The sequence below is a fragment of the Apium graveolens genome, chromosome 5 (assembly GCF_009905375.1).
Source record: "Apium graveolens cultivar Ventura chromosome 5, ASM990537v1, whole genome shotgun sequence".
In the NCBI taxonomy this organism is placed as follows: domain Eukaryota; kingdom Viridiplantae; phylum Streptophyta; class Magnoliopsida; order Apiales; family Apiaceae; genus Apium; species Apium graveolens.
In genome coordinates, this window is record NC_133651.1 from 181,456,671 (window position 1) to 181,473,659 (window position 16,989).

Genomic DNA, 16,989 nt, shown 5'->3' on the forward strand with positions numbered 1-16,989 from the left:
GACAGTTTTTGGGGGTTCCATGTCCAGGATTGCCTTTATTTTATCGGGGTTAGCCTCAATTCCCCTCTTTGAGACCATCAATCCCAAGAATTTTCCAGATCCTACTCCGAAAGCACACTTCGTGGGATTCAACATCATCTTGTGGTACCTCAGGACCTCAAAAGCTTCCCTCAAATGGGTTATATGATCAGTCTTTACTAGACTCTTGACTAGCATGTCATCAACATAGACTTCCATAGTCTTCCCAATAAGATCCTTAAAAATTTTATTCACCAACCTTTGATAGGTGGCTCCTGCATTCTTGAGACCAAACGCCATAACAAGATAACAATAAACGCCAAAGTCAGTGATAAATGATACCTTTGGAACGTCATCCTTATGCATTTTGATCTGGTTGTATCCGCTAAACCCATCCATGAAACTCAGCATCTCATGTCCAGCGGTGGCATCAATCAAAGTATCAATTCTAGGCAGCGGAAAACAGTCTTTGGGGCATGCATCATTCAGATCGGTGAAGTCTATACACATCCTCCACTTTCCATTAGCCTTCTTCACCATTACAGGGTTTGCTAACCACTCCGGAAATTGAATCTCCTCAATGAAACCAGCCTCTAAGAGCTTTTCCACTTCCTGCTTTATAGCCTCTTGTCTTTCCGGGGCAAAATTTCTTTTCTTTTGTTTCACTGTCTTCCGGCTTGGATCCACGTTTAACTTGTGGGTAATTAACTCCGGGTCTATGCCTGGCATATCAGCTGCTGACCATGCAAACACATCACTATTTTCTTGCAAAAATTTCACTAACTTCCCTCTAAGGGGCTCCTCTAATGTAGCTCCAATGAAAGTCATCCTCTCAGGATTCTTGGGATCTAAAGGAACCGAAACCAATTCTTCTGCTGGCCTTCCTCTATTCTCATCATTTTCTCGAACATCCATATCTTCAATAGGAAGAACCTGCCCCCCGACTCCATCTGCCCTCAAAGAGGCCACATAACAGCTTCTAGCCATTTTTTGATCTCCTCTCTCTTCTCCAATCCCGTTTCGGGTGGGAAACTTCATGACTGAATGGTAGGAAGAGGGGACTGCCTTGAAGGCATGTATCCCTGTTCTCCCCATGATAGCATTATAAGTTGAACTAGCCTTTACCACCACGAAATCCAGTATCTGAGTCGCTTGCCTTGGCTCCGTACCTATGGTGGTTGGCAATTTAATTATCCCTTCCACAGGACATTCTACTCCAGCAAATCCATATATCGGCATGTCGGTTGGTGTCAACTGGGAGTCGTTATACCCCATCCTTAGAAAGGTGTCGTGGAGCAAGATATCCACAGAAGCACCATTATCCACAAGGACCCTCTTAACCGGGCTATTTCCTATTATCGGCGTTATGACCAGCGGGTCGTCATGGGGAAACTTCACACCCTCTAGGTCGGAATCATCAAAAGCCAATGTTACTTCTGTCCTGGCCCTCTTCGGGGCTTCTCCAACAATATGCATAACCTCTCTAGTATATGCCTTTCTGGAATTTTTGGACAATCCAGCAGCAGTTGGACCTCCAAAGATCGTGTTTATCACAGGCCCTCGAGGTCTCGGCCCTCCATAAATGGTGTTTATAACTGGTCCTCTAGGTTGGGGATTCCACCCCTGATCATCTTGGTCCCTCCTACGATCTTCAAAGTTCTTCCTTCCATTATTATTTCTGTCCCCTCCATCTCCAGTATACTTGTTCAATCTTCCTTTTCGAATCAAAAACTCAATTTCATCTTTCAACTGCCTACACTCATCGGTGTCATGGCCAACATCTTTGTGAAACCTGCAATACTTGCCCTTATCTAGCTTGGCGGGATCAGCCTTCAAGGGCTTAGGCCAGCGAATATCTCTATCTTTCTCAATCTCCATCAAAATCTGACTTCTGGGAGCATTCAGCTTAGCGTATTCAGTGAACTTTTGCCCAGGTCCTCCCTTCTTGGGGGTTGAATCAGGGTTTTGTTCGGTTCTAGGATATTTGTCCTTAGCGATATACTCCAAATCAGTTTTTCGTTTCTTGCCTCCAGTGGGCTCATTACTTACTACGGTCTTCCTCATACTTTCTTCAACCTTGATATACTTCCCTGCCCTCTCTTGGAGCTGCAACATGCTCTCAGGGGGTCGTTTGGCCAAAGACATCTTAAAAAACTCATCCCTAGTTCCTTGTTGCAGCGCTATCATGGCTACCTTATCATCAAGGTCTGGGACTTTTAAAGCCTCCTTTGTAAAACGATTCAGGTAATCTCTTAAGGATTCCTTAGCTCCCTGCACAAGACTCATAAGAGATGCTGAACTTTTCTCATGGACTCTTCCACTGATGAATTGCTTAATAAAAGCCTGACTTAATTCTCTGAATGATCCAATAGAATTTGGGGGTAGGCGACTGTACCATCTTTGAGCCATACCCGACAGGGTTTGAGGAAAGGCCCGACATTTTATAGCATCATTCACGGGTTGCAGCAGCAGCGCATTAGAGAATGTCCTAACATGATTAGCGGGGTCTCCCGTGCCATCATAGGCTTTGATAGTGGGCATCTTGAATTTCCTTGAGATATGGGCATTCATTATCTCTTCTGTGAAGGGTGGAGTTGGATCATCAGGATCTCCAAGGGGAAGGAGATTGCTTGGATCAGTTCTTGGGACAGCAGCCCTTCTTCTTACCGGACCATCCAGGTCTATGATAGGAGGAGGATTTCTCCCCCTAGGTGGTATGTGGGTTCTGGTGGCTTGGTGAGCCTCCAAGTCACGCCTCAGCCTTTGGATTTCAGCCTCATGAGCCCTGATCTTTTCCTGCACTTCTTGGGGATTCGCCCCTGGGGTGCTTTGGGGGCGTTGCCTTCCATCGGCCATTGGCTCTTTTCCAGGACGCCTCCTTCTCGGGGCCACTTCATCATCCGAAGATTCGGAGTCTCTCTCAGTGTATGGACCAGAAAATTCCCGATCCTCAGGGATAGGATCCAAACCTCGTATATAGGGGGGCGACCGCCCTCGTGCTTCACTTCGTCCAGCATATCCGCTTCCTCCAACCTCAGGGTGAAGGGGCATCCCATAAGGGGGGTTAGTAGTAACAACAGTTGAATATTCATACCCGACGGGTCGAGAATTCACAGGTATATGTACTTGTTGAACTTGAGGATTCGTACCTTGAATAGTCGGGGGAGTTGTCCCTTGTGGCTGAGGTTGAGTTGCCCCTGTCTGGGCTTCCCCCTGAGTAGATGCATAAGTTGAATGGGGAGGAACCTCCACGGTTGATGAAATCACCTGGGTTGTCCCTGATGGTGTTCCCTCCTCCAGAGTGCTGGTTGTTCTCCGTGTTCTCGCCATGGTTGTTGTTCCGTTTTTCCCACAGACGGCGCCAAATGTTATGGATTAAAACTACTATATATAATTGATGTATTTAATACTAAGGAACGTGAGCTCCAAGGCTCGATTTGACTGCTCTTGTGTTTCGTGACTCAATCTGCCTTAACAAGATGCCTACGTACCTTGCTGATTGCCAAGGATCAAGTCAAAAAACGTAGTTCTGATTTGTGGGGGTGAGACCCCTTATATAGATGTTGGTGGTCCTTGAATTGGACTTGGTATAGGAGACTTGGTGGACAAGCCTCTGAATTAGGATAGACTTAGGAGTCCTAGGAAGTAGGAAGCTGATTCCTTATCCTTTTAGATCCCCTTGAGGCTAATCTCTAAGGATTTATATCCTTATCGGGACTCTTTTCAACATCTGATTTCTCCCTTATTAATTAATTACGAAATTAATTAATAATCAGGGCTTTTGGGCCTTTTTTATTCCATTAGGCCTGATCTGGTCCATCAGGCTTAACCTTTCTGGTCTGAATATTATACATCTTATTATTGGGCCTATCAGCCCATTAATTATAAAATCAGGACTTATTTATCCCTATCACTATTCAAATCTTGTCTTGTAATCTCATCTATGTGATGAACTTTTGAAACTGATTATAACTTGAACGGTGGTAGTTCAAGTAGTATTGGGAAAGATATAAGTATATTGGGGTATTTGGTAACCTCATCTTTTAAACTTATATCTAATTAATAATTGTCTTATGAATGACAAAGATTTTCAGAAAAACGTTGAGACAAGGTTAGATATATGAGATCACCTTGCAACGATATTTTTTTATACGGTTATACATTGGGACTTTATGTATATTATGCATCGAAGAGGACTTCCAATATTTTGAAAAGTATATATGTATATATACTGAATATTTTGCGACTTCATCGCATTAAGATACCAAACTTGGTTCATTTCTTTTGACCAAGACTTTCATGAGTATTATGAGTAGGCTCATATACTATTAATCATTATACATATTATTTTGGTGGGCTTGCTGCTCACCCTTGCTTTCTTCTTTCATCACACAACAACAGATAGAAAAGATGAACAGAACCAAGCTCCCGATTCGCGAGCGATTAGGAGACGTTCCGCAGTTTTCTAGAAGCATTGATGCCGCCGTAGCTGAGGTAGGAATTACCAATAGGCTAGGCTTTCAACTTTTGATGTACCAGATTTATTTATATTTATGAATTGTAATAATGGCAAAGAAATGTAAATTTATTCAGAAAACCTTTTAAGGTGTATTGGCAGATAATTGTGGAATAAAATGACTTGTGGTTATTTTTTGGATGTTCATCTCTGAGACTATAACATGTGGTGTGTGTGTTTATTGTGGGGTCACAGTACAGAGTAGTTGAGTAATTATTAAGATTGGGTGTTATTAAGGGAAATGGAACTCGTGACGACCCGGATCCCCGACCCCGGATCTGGGGGTGTTACAGAAATGGTATCAGAGCTAAGCGTTATAAACCTCAGAGATGATGGGACGTTAAGATAATAAGTTCACTAGGATAATAAGAACTCTTGCCAAGTTCATAGTCGGACTACCTAACGTAGTACTGACGGTTAAAACCCTTATGGGAACCCTTATAAATGTAGCGATAGAAGCGTAGTTCGTTATCGTATATGGTAGCGGGACTCCGAACCCTGAGGTTGAGGAGCAACAGCGCGATGATGTTTATTACTAATTGGAGATCGGATTGTGGATCCGATAGAGTGTCCTAATGCAGGACCGGATGATGTTGATATTGAGGATGTAGCGGTTGAGGATGTTGTCCTAGAAGGGATTGTTGCTGAGGAGGATCCCGTGGAGGATCCTGACAAGAATGAATAAAGGGCCACTGATGAATTGATGACCATGGTTTGGTCGACTACCAGAGGTAGGATTGGCCGGTCACTACCGGAGGTTCGTTCAAGTTTGTAAAGATAGTAGCCCCTTTAACGCGGCTTACTCGTAAGACTGAGAAGTTCGAATGGACAGAGAAATGCGAGAACAGCTTTCAAGAACTGAAGCAGAGGTTGGTGATGGCCCCTATGCTGGCGTTGCCGGATGGAAAAGGAGATTTTGTGAAGTGTAGTGACGCTTCGCATAAGGAATTAGGGTGCTTCTTAGCACATCAAGATAATCGCGTCTGCGTCAAGACAATTAAGGTAATATGAAATTCGATATCCCCGCCCATGAGCTTAGGCTCGTGGCAATAGTTTTACCCTAAAGATTGGAGGCACTACTTGTATGGAGAGAAGTGCGAGAATTACCTAAGCCATAAGTGCTCTAGTACATTCTTACGTAGAAAGAGCTCAACATACGCCAGAGGAGGAGGTTAGAGCTAATCAAGAATTATGATTGGGAGATTCTTTATCATTCGGGGAAAGCCAATATGGTGGCTGATGCCCTTAGTAAAAAGGAGAGACTCAAGATGATAATGTCTTTTGGAGAGTTTATAAGAGATTTTGAGAAAATGGAAATAGTAGTGAAGGTAACCGGAGCCGGTACCGAAAAGCTGTTTGAGATAGCAATACAGCCCGAATTATTGGAAAAGATCATATTGTGCCAGAAAAAGTTATGAATGAAGGCAGAGAGCCAACAAATAGATAAGAGGTTAATACCGAGAAAGATGAGAAGGGAATAATGAGGTATTCCTACAGAATTTGGGTTCCAAATGTTCAAGAGCTTAAAGATGAGATCTTAGATGAAAGCTAGTTTGAGGAATAAGATTTAGAGCAAACCCTGAACGTGATAGTCAGGGAGGTCGCCATCAAGAAAGAAGGAACCCATGACATAATGGAGTGGAAAATGAGGATTTTAAATTAAAAGATGACCCCAATTATGGGGAGTAGGATGAAACATTTCATACTAAGGAAACAAAAAGTCGAGTAAGGAAAGGAGACCCGAGATGGTACCCCTATACGACAATTCATGGACCTGTCTAAAGAGAACTTAGACTATTATCCCCAACCACCACCCTGAGGAGACAGTACGGTGAGAAATTCTTTCAGGACCTTTAAGTCGCTAAGCTCTCAGAGTTCCATGGAACAAGCTGACCCAGCCGAGGCAAGAGCCTGGCTAAAGGAAATAGAGGAATCATTTGAGATTCTAAATGATTGACGAACCACAAAGGACTGTTTTTGTCACTTACCCTCCTAAGAGAGAGGCCACCCGCTGGTGAAAGACCAAGAAAGGCACGGAGCCAGAGGTTATAATAAACTGATTTAAGTTCAGTCAATTGTTTTAGGAAAGTACTTCCCAAGGTTATGGAGATAGTGTAAAAGCTTTAAAGACAGAACAAAGGCAGACGAGTATGATGAATTATGAATCTAAGTTGTAAAAGTTATCAAGATTCGTTCTGAGGACACGAATCCAGAATGACGGGATGTATGAAATCAATGTTCATGTTGTGTTGGTCCATGAAATAATGATTAGAGAAAGGAAAATAAAAAGAAACTGAAGTGGAAAGGAATATAAAGGCAATAGAGTTTGAGGAATGATAAGGGAGTTGGGTATGAGGAAACCCTAAAGACTCGTAGCAATAGACATAGAAAAGTATGTAATCATCAGGATGAGGGTGATATACCATGAGTTAAATTGATGGTTGAAGGTATAAGAGATACATATATATTATCCCCTGTAAGTTGGGAGGATTCGAAGAAACCTTGAGATAGTTCGAAGGATAAATAATGAGACGCGGATAGACTGAGGAGACAAGAAAGTAAGAAATTAAGAAAATTGGATGAAGGAAGTGACCTTCAAGAATGTGAAGTGTAAGACCGGTGGCTTGATACCCAGGAAGGGAGACGCCAGGTATGAAAGATATCCCAACATTGAGATGACTGTTGAGATAAACAACAAAAGTAAATAAGGATTTATTAAGAAGAAGTTCACGTTGAACACGACCAATATCTTCCAGATCATCCATGTGATCATTACCAAATCAGAAAAGAAAAGCGGATAACCATTTTTATCTTTTGGAGGCCATGTGGATTGACCTTAACTTGAATAAGGATGCTATTGTGAAATTCGGTATAGACTATCGAGGTGGAAATGATTGAATAAGATACCCTTATCTGGGATATATGACTTTATTTATCCATGGAAGGATGCTTGTACCTTTTTAAAGGTGGAATTAAGGATAGAACATCGGTAACTTAAAACGAATCCTAGGGAATGCATAAAGGTTGGCATTTCACCCTTAATAGGGACAGTATGAGTTTTGACAGTATGATTGGGAAAGGGTTAAGGTAACAACAACCTTTAAGAATCAGTGGAGAAATTTTGCAGAAGTATATAGACAATGGTTCTAGCATTAGTATATGGTATTTTGATATGCCCTGTATCTAGGGAATACAGGAGGAACGATTCAAGGATAACCTTAGAGGTTTTGCAATGAGAAAGGTAATATTCAAAATTCTCAAGAATAGAAATGTTGATAAAGGAAATATGACGTAATTATAATGATGCCAAGTGAGGCACGTGTTAAACCACGAGAAGGTATGGATCGAACCAATAATGGTCGAAATTGTTCAGGGCAATTAGGACTTAAGATAAAAGATGTTCTAATTATGATTGAGAGTCAGTCATGACAGTGATTAACCTCTAAAGACTGAGGCAATAACTTATGGAAAAATGGTGATTTTTTTTTACTCATCAGATTTTAAGGAAAACATCTTCACATAAGCTGTGATTGAAATAAGGTGGAAAATTTATTTGGAGGTGGTTAAAATGACATTGACTGTAAGGAAATTTTACTATCAGGAAAGGCCAAAGAGCTGGCCGACACTTTAAAGGTAAGAGGATAATTATAGGCGCTTGTGCCAAAGGAATACAGTGATGATGGTTAAAGCTATGCAGATTGTATTATGGTTTGGAAGATTGACATTCCTTCTGATGACTGTGCAATACCCAACCGTAATAGTAGTTGGCAAAGGTTTAATTCGTGTAATCGCCATGAACGGGCTATCTATCTTAGGAGGTACTATCTTGAGAATAATCCAGGACCATGTTTCAAAAAGGACTAAACGAACCTTTGAGTTAAGTCTTCTATTTAAGGCATATGACTAAGAATGGTATTAACCTGCTATCGTTGCTTTGATTGAAACTCTTCTGCAATTTTATCTACTTCATGTCATGAAAGTACGTCAGAGTTTGGAGTGTTCTTCATGAATTGTGATTGGTGGTTATGTTAACTCCTTAGGAGAATTAGATACGGCATGTATGGACTCCGTATGGTTAGATATTAAGATTTTATGGAAAAGTGAATGACGACAGTAGGTCAGTGGTGGACTATAGTAAGGCAGCAATGATTCTGCGAGTAGTGAGCTGATTACAGCCATGAGAGTTGTATTGGAATGGGTGTTGAGATTGAGTACCACTAATCGGGTCGTGGTAGTGTATGAGTTATCATTGATAGACTAATTAAGTAGAGTATCTACCTAGTGAATTATTATTCTTTCTTATCAATAGAGAGTCGTATGATTATATGAGGAAGGTTGCGGTGCAAGCATAGAATTCTAGTAACGATGATGTATAGAATGAGATCCCAGATTCGATTTTCGATGTCGAGGGAGTTTCAAAGGTGATTATGTATAAGCTCGAGGAAGAGTGTGGGTCCATAGAATGATGGACGGGATAGCGAAAATATTTAGGCACGTGAAATGCGATGCTATAATACTTGATGTTGATATAAATACATATATGTTTTGTTCTTCTATAACAAACCTCTATAGTTCAGAGGTAGGTTCCAAGCCAGATATTTTGTGGCAATATATATATATTTTTTTTTCATATATAAAAATCTCTTCAGTTCGTTCTTTTCTCTTCTTTTCATTTCATGTAAGCTGAGAAGAACAACCCTTCCAGAAGGGGAGGTATTACCGAATGACTATCTATCTGTGTGATAGAAGCCGAGTAGGATACCAGCTATTGTTTAATTGCTTGTCAAGTACTAAAGGCTGGCCACCTTTTGTACTAACTATGTGATATAACAAGTGTTCATGATCATAGTGATCTCTCAACAAATTCCTTTACTTCTATTTGATTGATCAAATTTTGGAAAATAGAAACAGCTGAAAAAGGAGTAATAAAGTTGTGGTAGTATTCGGAATGGAAACACATTCGTGATACTAAGGTTGGCATGGTTATTAAAAGGTTATAGAACGCTAACGAGCAAAAGTATAACCAGTATAATATTAGGAACGGAAGGTAGTAGCGATTACGAACTCGAAAAGAATGGGTATTGAGAAGCAGAAGCTCTAATGCTAAAAGCTATAATGAGAGTCTGTGCAATAGACTTGAAAGGAATTTGGAATGATCACTTAATGCGGATTGAGTTATCTTACGACAATAGATCATATGTCATTATCGAGATGTCGCCTTATGAGATCCTTGAGGGAAGACAATGTCGATCTCCCTTATGTTAGGATGAAGTTGTAGAGCGCAAGATGCTCGGACCCGCAGTAGTCCAAAGGACCAAGGATATGATAGATCTAATCAGAGGACGGCTGGTAGTAGCCCAAGATGGACATGATAAGTATGTTGATTTGACACGAAAGGATAAAGAGTATGAAATAGGGGACCTAGTAATGATATAGGTATCCCTTGGAAAGGATTGATGAGGTTCGGAAAGAAAGGAAAGCTAAGTCTACAATTTGTTGGACCCTTGGATATATTAAGACGTTTGGGAAGTTAGCATATGAGCTAGCCCTAACCCCGAACATGTAGTAGGTCGTAACGTGTTTCACGTATCAATGTTAAGGAAGTGTAATTCAGATGCCAGATAAATAGAGGCATATGAGCGCATAGATATGCAACCTGACGTAACCTATATGGAGCAACCAGGAAAGGTTATAGAGTGAAAAGGAACAAGTGCTTAGGAGAAGGATTATCAAACTAGGCAGAGTTTGATGGTAGAACCACAATGTGGGAAAATTGACTTGAGAGTTAGAAAGTGCAATATTAAGAAGGTATCCCCATTTGTTTTCTATCTGATTCCGGGACGGAATCCTTTTAAGGAGGGGAGACTGTAATAACCCCAATTTTTGGAAAATTTTTGAAACCCTTATGAATAGTGTTTTTGCTGAATGAGAAAAATTTTCATGCCACGCTATGTAGGGGTTCTGTTATTGATCTTATGGGATATTATTAGTACTCTATGTGGTATATAAGTGTATGTAAAGATCGTCAGAATCCAATTCCGAACACTTTGATTTTCCCGGAAATCCACTAGATACGGAAAGAATTGAGAAAAAGGTAACAGGATAAAAAGGATTTAAATTAAAGGATTATAAGAGAGGATCATAGAAGGAATACAATATATTGAGAAAGGTTAAGGGAACCTAAGTAATAAGATCCCGGGTATGATCCCTCAAACGATAAACGAGAACGAAAGTTAAGCGAACCGTATAACAGATCAGCGGTCATTAGGCAATCAATTAAAAGCTAATCAAAGGGATTAGTGGGGATGATGTCATCCAACCAATAGAAAGAGGACAAAGGAGGGGTGATGACATCACAAAGTGATGTAGGCATGACATGGGAAGGAAGGAGGTGTGGTTGAATGAGAACCACACAAATTCAAGGGCAACAAGGTAATTGACTAAATCAAACAAAACAAAAACCTAGCAACCAAGCAAAACAAATCACAAAACACCAAATCCTCCATTTCTTCATGAAGCTCTCGGCTTCTTTCTTAATAAATGGGAAGTCCAAGCTCCTCCACTTGCTATTTTACAAGGTAATTATCCTAGCTCCTCCTAGTTAAGTTACATACTTCCTATAAGTTTAAGCTTCTAATTCCAAGCCAATCTTTTTCTATAAATCATGAAAGAAGATGGTGAATAGTGTTTTCAAGAACTAAAATTTGTGTTCTTGAAGTTTTGTTTAGATTAAGCTTGGATAAGGGCTTTAAAGGTGATTCCAAGCCATTCTCTTGATTCTCCACTCTCCAAGGAAGGTATAAACTACAAACCCTAGCTTTAGTTTTGAGTAATTAGGATTGAATGTGTTTGATATAGCATATGTGAAGCATGATGCTTGATTGGTTGAAGTTTGGTTGAGTTTGTAGAGATTAGTTGGTTTTGTTGTATTGTTGGAGTTGTAAATCTTGGTAATTAGTTAAAGAACCTAAGTAAAGCTTTTAGTTCATGTGGGGAATAAGTATAAATGGTGAATGTGGATTTTTTGGGGCTGTTATGATGTGGTTTTGAGGGATGTTGGTTGTATGATTGATTTGGGGTTGAATTGTGGTTGGTTTTGAATGGTTTAAATATGGGAAATCGCGTAAACATAGCCGTCGTAACGTCCGATTTTCTTTGGACTGTTTTTGTGCATAATATTAGGACCCGAGAACCCCCTGCTATATTATGACCACTGCCATGTTTAGATAGCTCATGTTACGAGCTTCGTTTTGATATGTAGTTCGTTCGATTCCGATGCACGGTTTAGGAGAAACGACCGTTTCAAGTAACGGCGTTTCGCGAACGAAACTTTTCCCCTCGCCTTACTTTGAAACATAGGTTAAAGACCAAAAAGGGTTAATTAATGTATAAAACATTTATGGTAAGTGTGTTAGGCAGTTGGTAAGACACTCGCGAAGGAATCGCCTTAAAACTCGTAAAGGTTAAATTATTAAAAATGGTGGAGCCGAGGGTACTCGAGTGACTTAAGAGAATCAGTAAGCGCAAAACAAGCGTTAGAGTCTAAGTTAGTTAAAGTATAGATTTACAAGTGACTTTGGTTTAATTCCAACTTACTTGTTGTTTATAGGTTACCAGACTCGTCCCGAGCCATTCGTAACCCCCAGTCGCTCAGGCAAGTTTTCTACCCGTTATACTGTTGTTGTGATGTAAATATATGTATATGCATTATCTTGTGATATTGCATGATTGTTATTAGCAAATTTTGCGATTATTGGAGCATGCTAATATGGTATATATGCATGTCTGTTTCGTAATCTGGTTATCTATCTGTTGATTTCAATGCTTATAGTTGCATAATGCCTATGCTAGAAATAAGCAAGTAGTTGCGTATACCCTTAGTATAGGGGATAAAAGGTGAACATATTTCTAAACCGGGAGTCGATGTTCCCGAGTATATTATATATATATATTTATTTATATATATATATATATGGATATAGTTTTTAAAACTATTAATCAAATAAGGTTATTCGATAACTTTAACTTTATTTTATTATTGAATATTATTTTGAATATTATTCGAAGGCGTATGACTCCTTTATATTAAATGAATATTATTTTGAATATTCATTCGAGGACTTATGACTCCTTTTATTTATTTATCTGAATATTATTTGAATATTCATTTGAGGGCTTATGACTCCTTTTATTTATTTATCTGAATATTATTTGAATATTCATTCGAGGGCTTATGACTCCTTTTATTTATTTATCTGAATATTATTTGAATATTCATTCGAGGGCTTATGACTCCTTTTATTTATTTATCTGAATATTATTTGAATATTCATTCGAGGGCTTATGACTCTTTTATATTATTTAATGAATATTATTTGAATATTCATTTGAGGATCTATGACTCCGATTATTTGCTGAGGTATATTCTTTATTTTATTAAAGAATAAGGTGTCAATAATCAAACTTATTTTCGATTATTCAAATAAAGATAATACTTTCATATAAGTATATCTTTGGTTATTTAATACTCGTTTCAAGTATAAGTTTTAATACTTCTACTTCAATTATTTTTATAAAGATTATTCTTTATGGGAATATTATTTAAATAATAATATTCAGTTATTTTCTAAATATTCTAGGGACTGATTTACTTCATTAAATCAGCTTTACTCCAAACACTCTTTAAAGTGTTTTCGAGTCTTCAAAATGATTTTTAAAGTCAGAGCGGATCCCAAAACTCATTTTTATATTTAAGATCTTCCTTTTTAAGGGGATTTAAATACTCGCTCAAAACCTGGGGAATCCGGCTCTGTGGTGTATTTTATATTCGCAACGAGGTTGCAGTTTTGGTAAATGAATTGATTATTTGCCCAACGTTCGGGAAGTAAGCCCATCTAATTGAGTCGGCATAAGCGACAGGCCGGGGTACGGTCTATGAAAGTGTAAGTGGCTGGGTGGCAGTCCATCAACGCGTGAGGGGCCGGGTAACGGTCTAGCGCGAGGTCCTAATGCGGCCAGGGTGATGACCGGTGAGGAATTCATCCATCTACAGTAGAAAAGGTTACTTATTGGTATCTTTGCCTGATCAGCAAGATATCTGGTTTATGCCAAAATTCTTTTCCTTTCCAAAATTCATTGGATGTTTCAAACTCTGTTCATACTTTACATAACAGAGGTTCCAGGAAATGTTTTAGAGATATATATATGTGGATATATATATATATCGGGACTAAATAAAGTATCTCATAACTTTTTCATTCAATAATATTTCAAAGATTGAATCTATTCAAATCTTGTCTTGTAATCTCATCTATGTGATGAACTTTTGAAACTGATTATAACTTGAACGGTGGTAGTTCAAGTAGGATTGGGAAAGATATAAGTATATTAGGGTATTTGGTAACCTCATCTTTTAAACTTATATCTAATTAATAATTGTCTTATGAATGACAAAGATTTTCAGAAAAACGTTGAGACAAGGTTAGATATATGAGATCACCTTGCAACGATATTTTTTTATACGGTTATACATTGGGACTTTGTGTATATTATGCATGGAAGAGGACTTCCAATATTTTGAAAAGTATATATGTATATATACTGAATATTTTGCGACTTCATCGCATTAAGATACCAAACTTGGTTCATTTCTTTTGACCAAGACTTTCATGAGTATTATGAGTAGGCTCATATACTATTAATCATTATACATATTATTTTGGTGGGCTTGCTGCTCACCCTTGCTTTCTTCTTTCATCACACAACAACAGATAGAAAAGATGAACAGAACCAAGCTCCTGATTCGCGAGCGATTAGGAGACGTTCCGCAGTTTTCTAGAAGCATTGATGCCGCCGTAGCTGAGGTAGGAATTACCAATAGGCTAGGCTTTCAACTTTTGATGTACCAGATTTATTTATATTTATGAATTGTAATAATGGCAAAGAAATGTAAATTTATTCAGAAAACCTTTTAAGGTGTATTGGCAGATAATTGTGGAATAAAATGACTTGTGGTTATTTTTTGGATGTTCATCTCTGAGACTATAACATGTGGTGTGTGTGTTTATTGTGGGGTCACAGTACAGAGTAGTTGAGTAATTATTAAGATTGGGTGTTATTAAGGGAAATGGAACTCGTGACGACCCGGATCCCTGACCCCGGATCTGGGGGTGTTACAAAAACACATTGTTTTATTTGATTTTAGCATTTTACTTGGTAACAGACTTAAGTGTAACACGCAAATGATATAGTTATGTAGACATGTCATTTATGGCATCATTATACTCAGCTTTAGATAAATGTGTAAGGTTAGTGGTGATTACCTGATTACTTGAAGAACTTGTCTCTGTTTCATTAAACTTGGCCATTAGGGCTAGATTGACATAGCTGACATCCTCATCTTCATCCAGACCATCTGGTGCCCAGTCATTTTCTTGTGTAATGAAAGCCCTTTCCTTTTGTTTGAGAAATTCAAAGTATTTCTGTTTATAATCCACAGACTCAAACTTCTTTTTGTTGGAATCTAACTTTCTACACTCACTGGCAAAGTGCCCTGCCAAGCCACATTTGAAACATTTGAATTTTGATTTATCCACCATGTTTCTATTTGGCTTGGATGCTCCAAAGTTCTTCTTGAACTTTAGCTTGGAAAATCTTCTGGAAAGAAATGCTAGATGTTCATCAATATCTTCCATATCATCTTGGCTCAAAAAATCTTCATTTTCAGCTAACAGCCCATTGCCCTTGTTTTCACAGACCTTTGAAGTTGATTCAACAGCTTTCATCTTCATCTCCTTCTCTTTCTCTAACTCAGCAACTAGTGCAATGAATCCTCCTTTCTTCTTTCCTCTCTCCATCCTCTCATCTTGCTCTATTTTAAGCTCATAAGTTTTCAGGATGCCATACAGTCTCTCCAAAGTAAACTCCTTGTAATCTTGAGAGTTTCTCAATGAGACTATCATAGGTTTACATTCCTTTGGAAGAGATCTAAGGAACTTAAGATTGGAGTCGTTTATCTGATAGATCCTTCCATGCAACTTTAGGGCATTTAGTAGTTTTTGAAATCTACTAAAAATGTTAGTGAGAGACTCACTATCTTCACTATGAAAGTGCTCATATTGCTGAATTAGAAGCTGCATCTTATTTTCCCTGACTTGTTTAGTGCCATCACAGATAATCTGTATTGTATCCCAAACTTCCTTGGCAGTTTTGTAATTGATGATGTTGTCAAATATATCACCATCAACTCCATTGAACATGATATTCATGGCCTTCTTATCTTTCCTGACTTGTTCAATATCAGGATCAGACCATTCATGCCTTGGTTTGGGGAAAGATGGCTCATTTCCAGTTGCAGCTCTCATTGGCACATGAGGGCCTCTTTCTATGAAATCTACATATGCCTCATCTTGAGAAAGTAAATAAAGATGCATCTTTACCTTCCAATGATGGTAATTATCTTTATCCAGAAAAGGAATCTTGACTCCAACATCCTTCTTGTTCATCTTGCTGTTTTGTTGTAATCTTTAAACTCTTTGTTTGTCAAGAGCTTGCTCTAATACCAATTGTTAGTCCCTAACAATGCAACAAGAATTACAGAAGGGGGGTTGAATGGAATTCTTGAAACTTTGTCTTGGTTTAAAATTGTTCTAACTTAATAATATAGAACTGTGTGAATTGATTTGCAGATTGCGAAATAATAACTTGCAATGAATCAAAACAAAAGTAATTAAAAACACAAGTCTTTAAAAACTTTCTGGTGGATTTGAATGTATCCACCAGAGATATATATTATATCAAGAGAACTCTGTGTAGCAATTAGCTCACAGCTGCTTACAAATATGAACAACTAAGTTTGCAGAGAAATGCTAAGAATACAGCTTACAAATGTTTCTCTGAGAGTTTTTTTCTTAGTGTTCTTGTTGTTCTATTTGCTACTTCTTGGTTTATATATCACCAAGATTACAGAGTAATAAGACAAGATAATAAAACAAAATCTATCAAGTCTAATACTATGCTGCTTCATTACTCTATTCCGGCATATTTGAATATCTTCATAATAGCATGGAAATGGCAATGCTTCTTTGTTCTCTAAAACCCAGTTGAATAGGCTTCTACATTCCATTTGCATACACTCGACGCATGTGACTATGTTGTCACTGTCAACAGATGTTTAAATTCTTTATCCGTCGGGTTCATGATCATCCGTCGAGTTCATGATCATCCATCGGGATGTCTTGTTGATCATCCGTCGAATGGCATTGTTGTTTATCCGTCAAGTAGCAATCTGGCACTTGACTTCATTTCATTTATACAGGATTACAAGACATCATCTATGTATTAATCAACCTATTCTGCATATCTAGTTAAAGTTAACATGACTTGAGTACTACTACAAAATCTAAATAATGTGTATGCAGAAATGTGCTACAGACTTATTGTTACACAAGCTACTC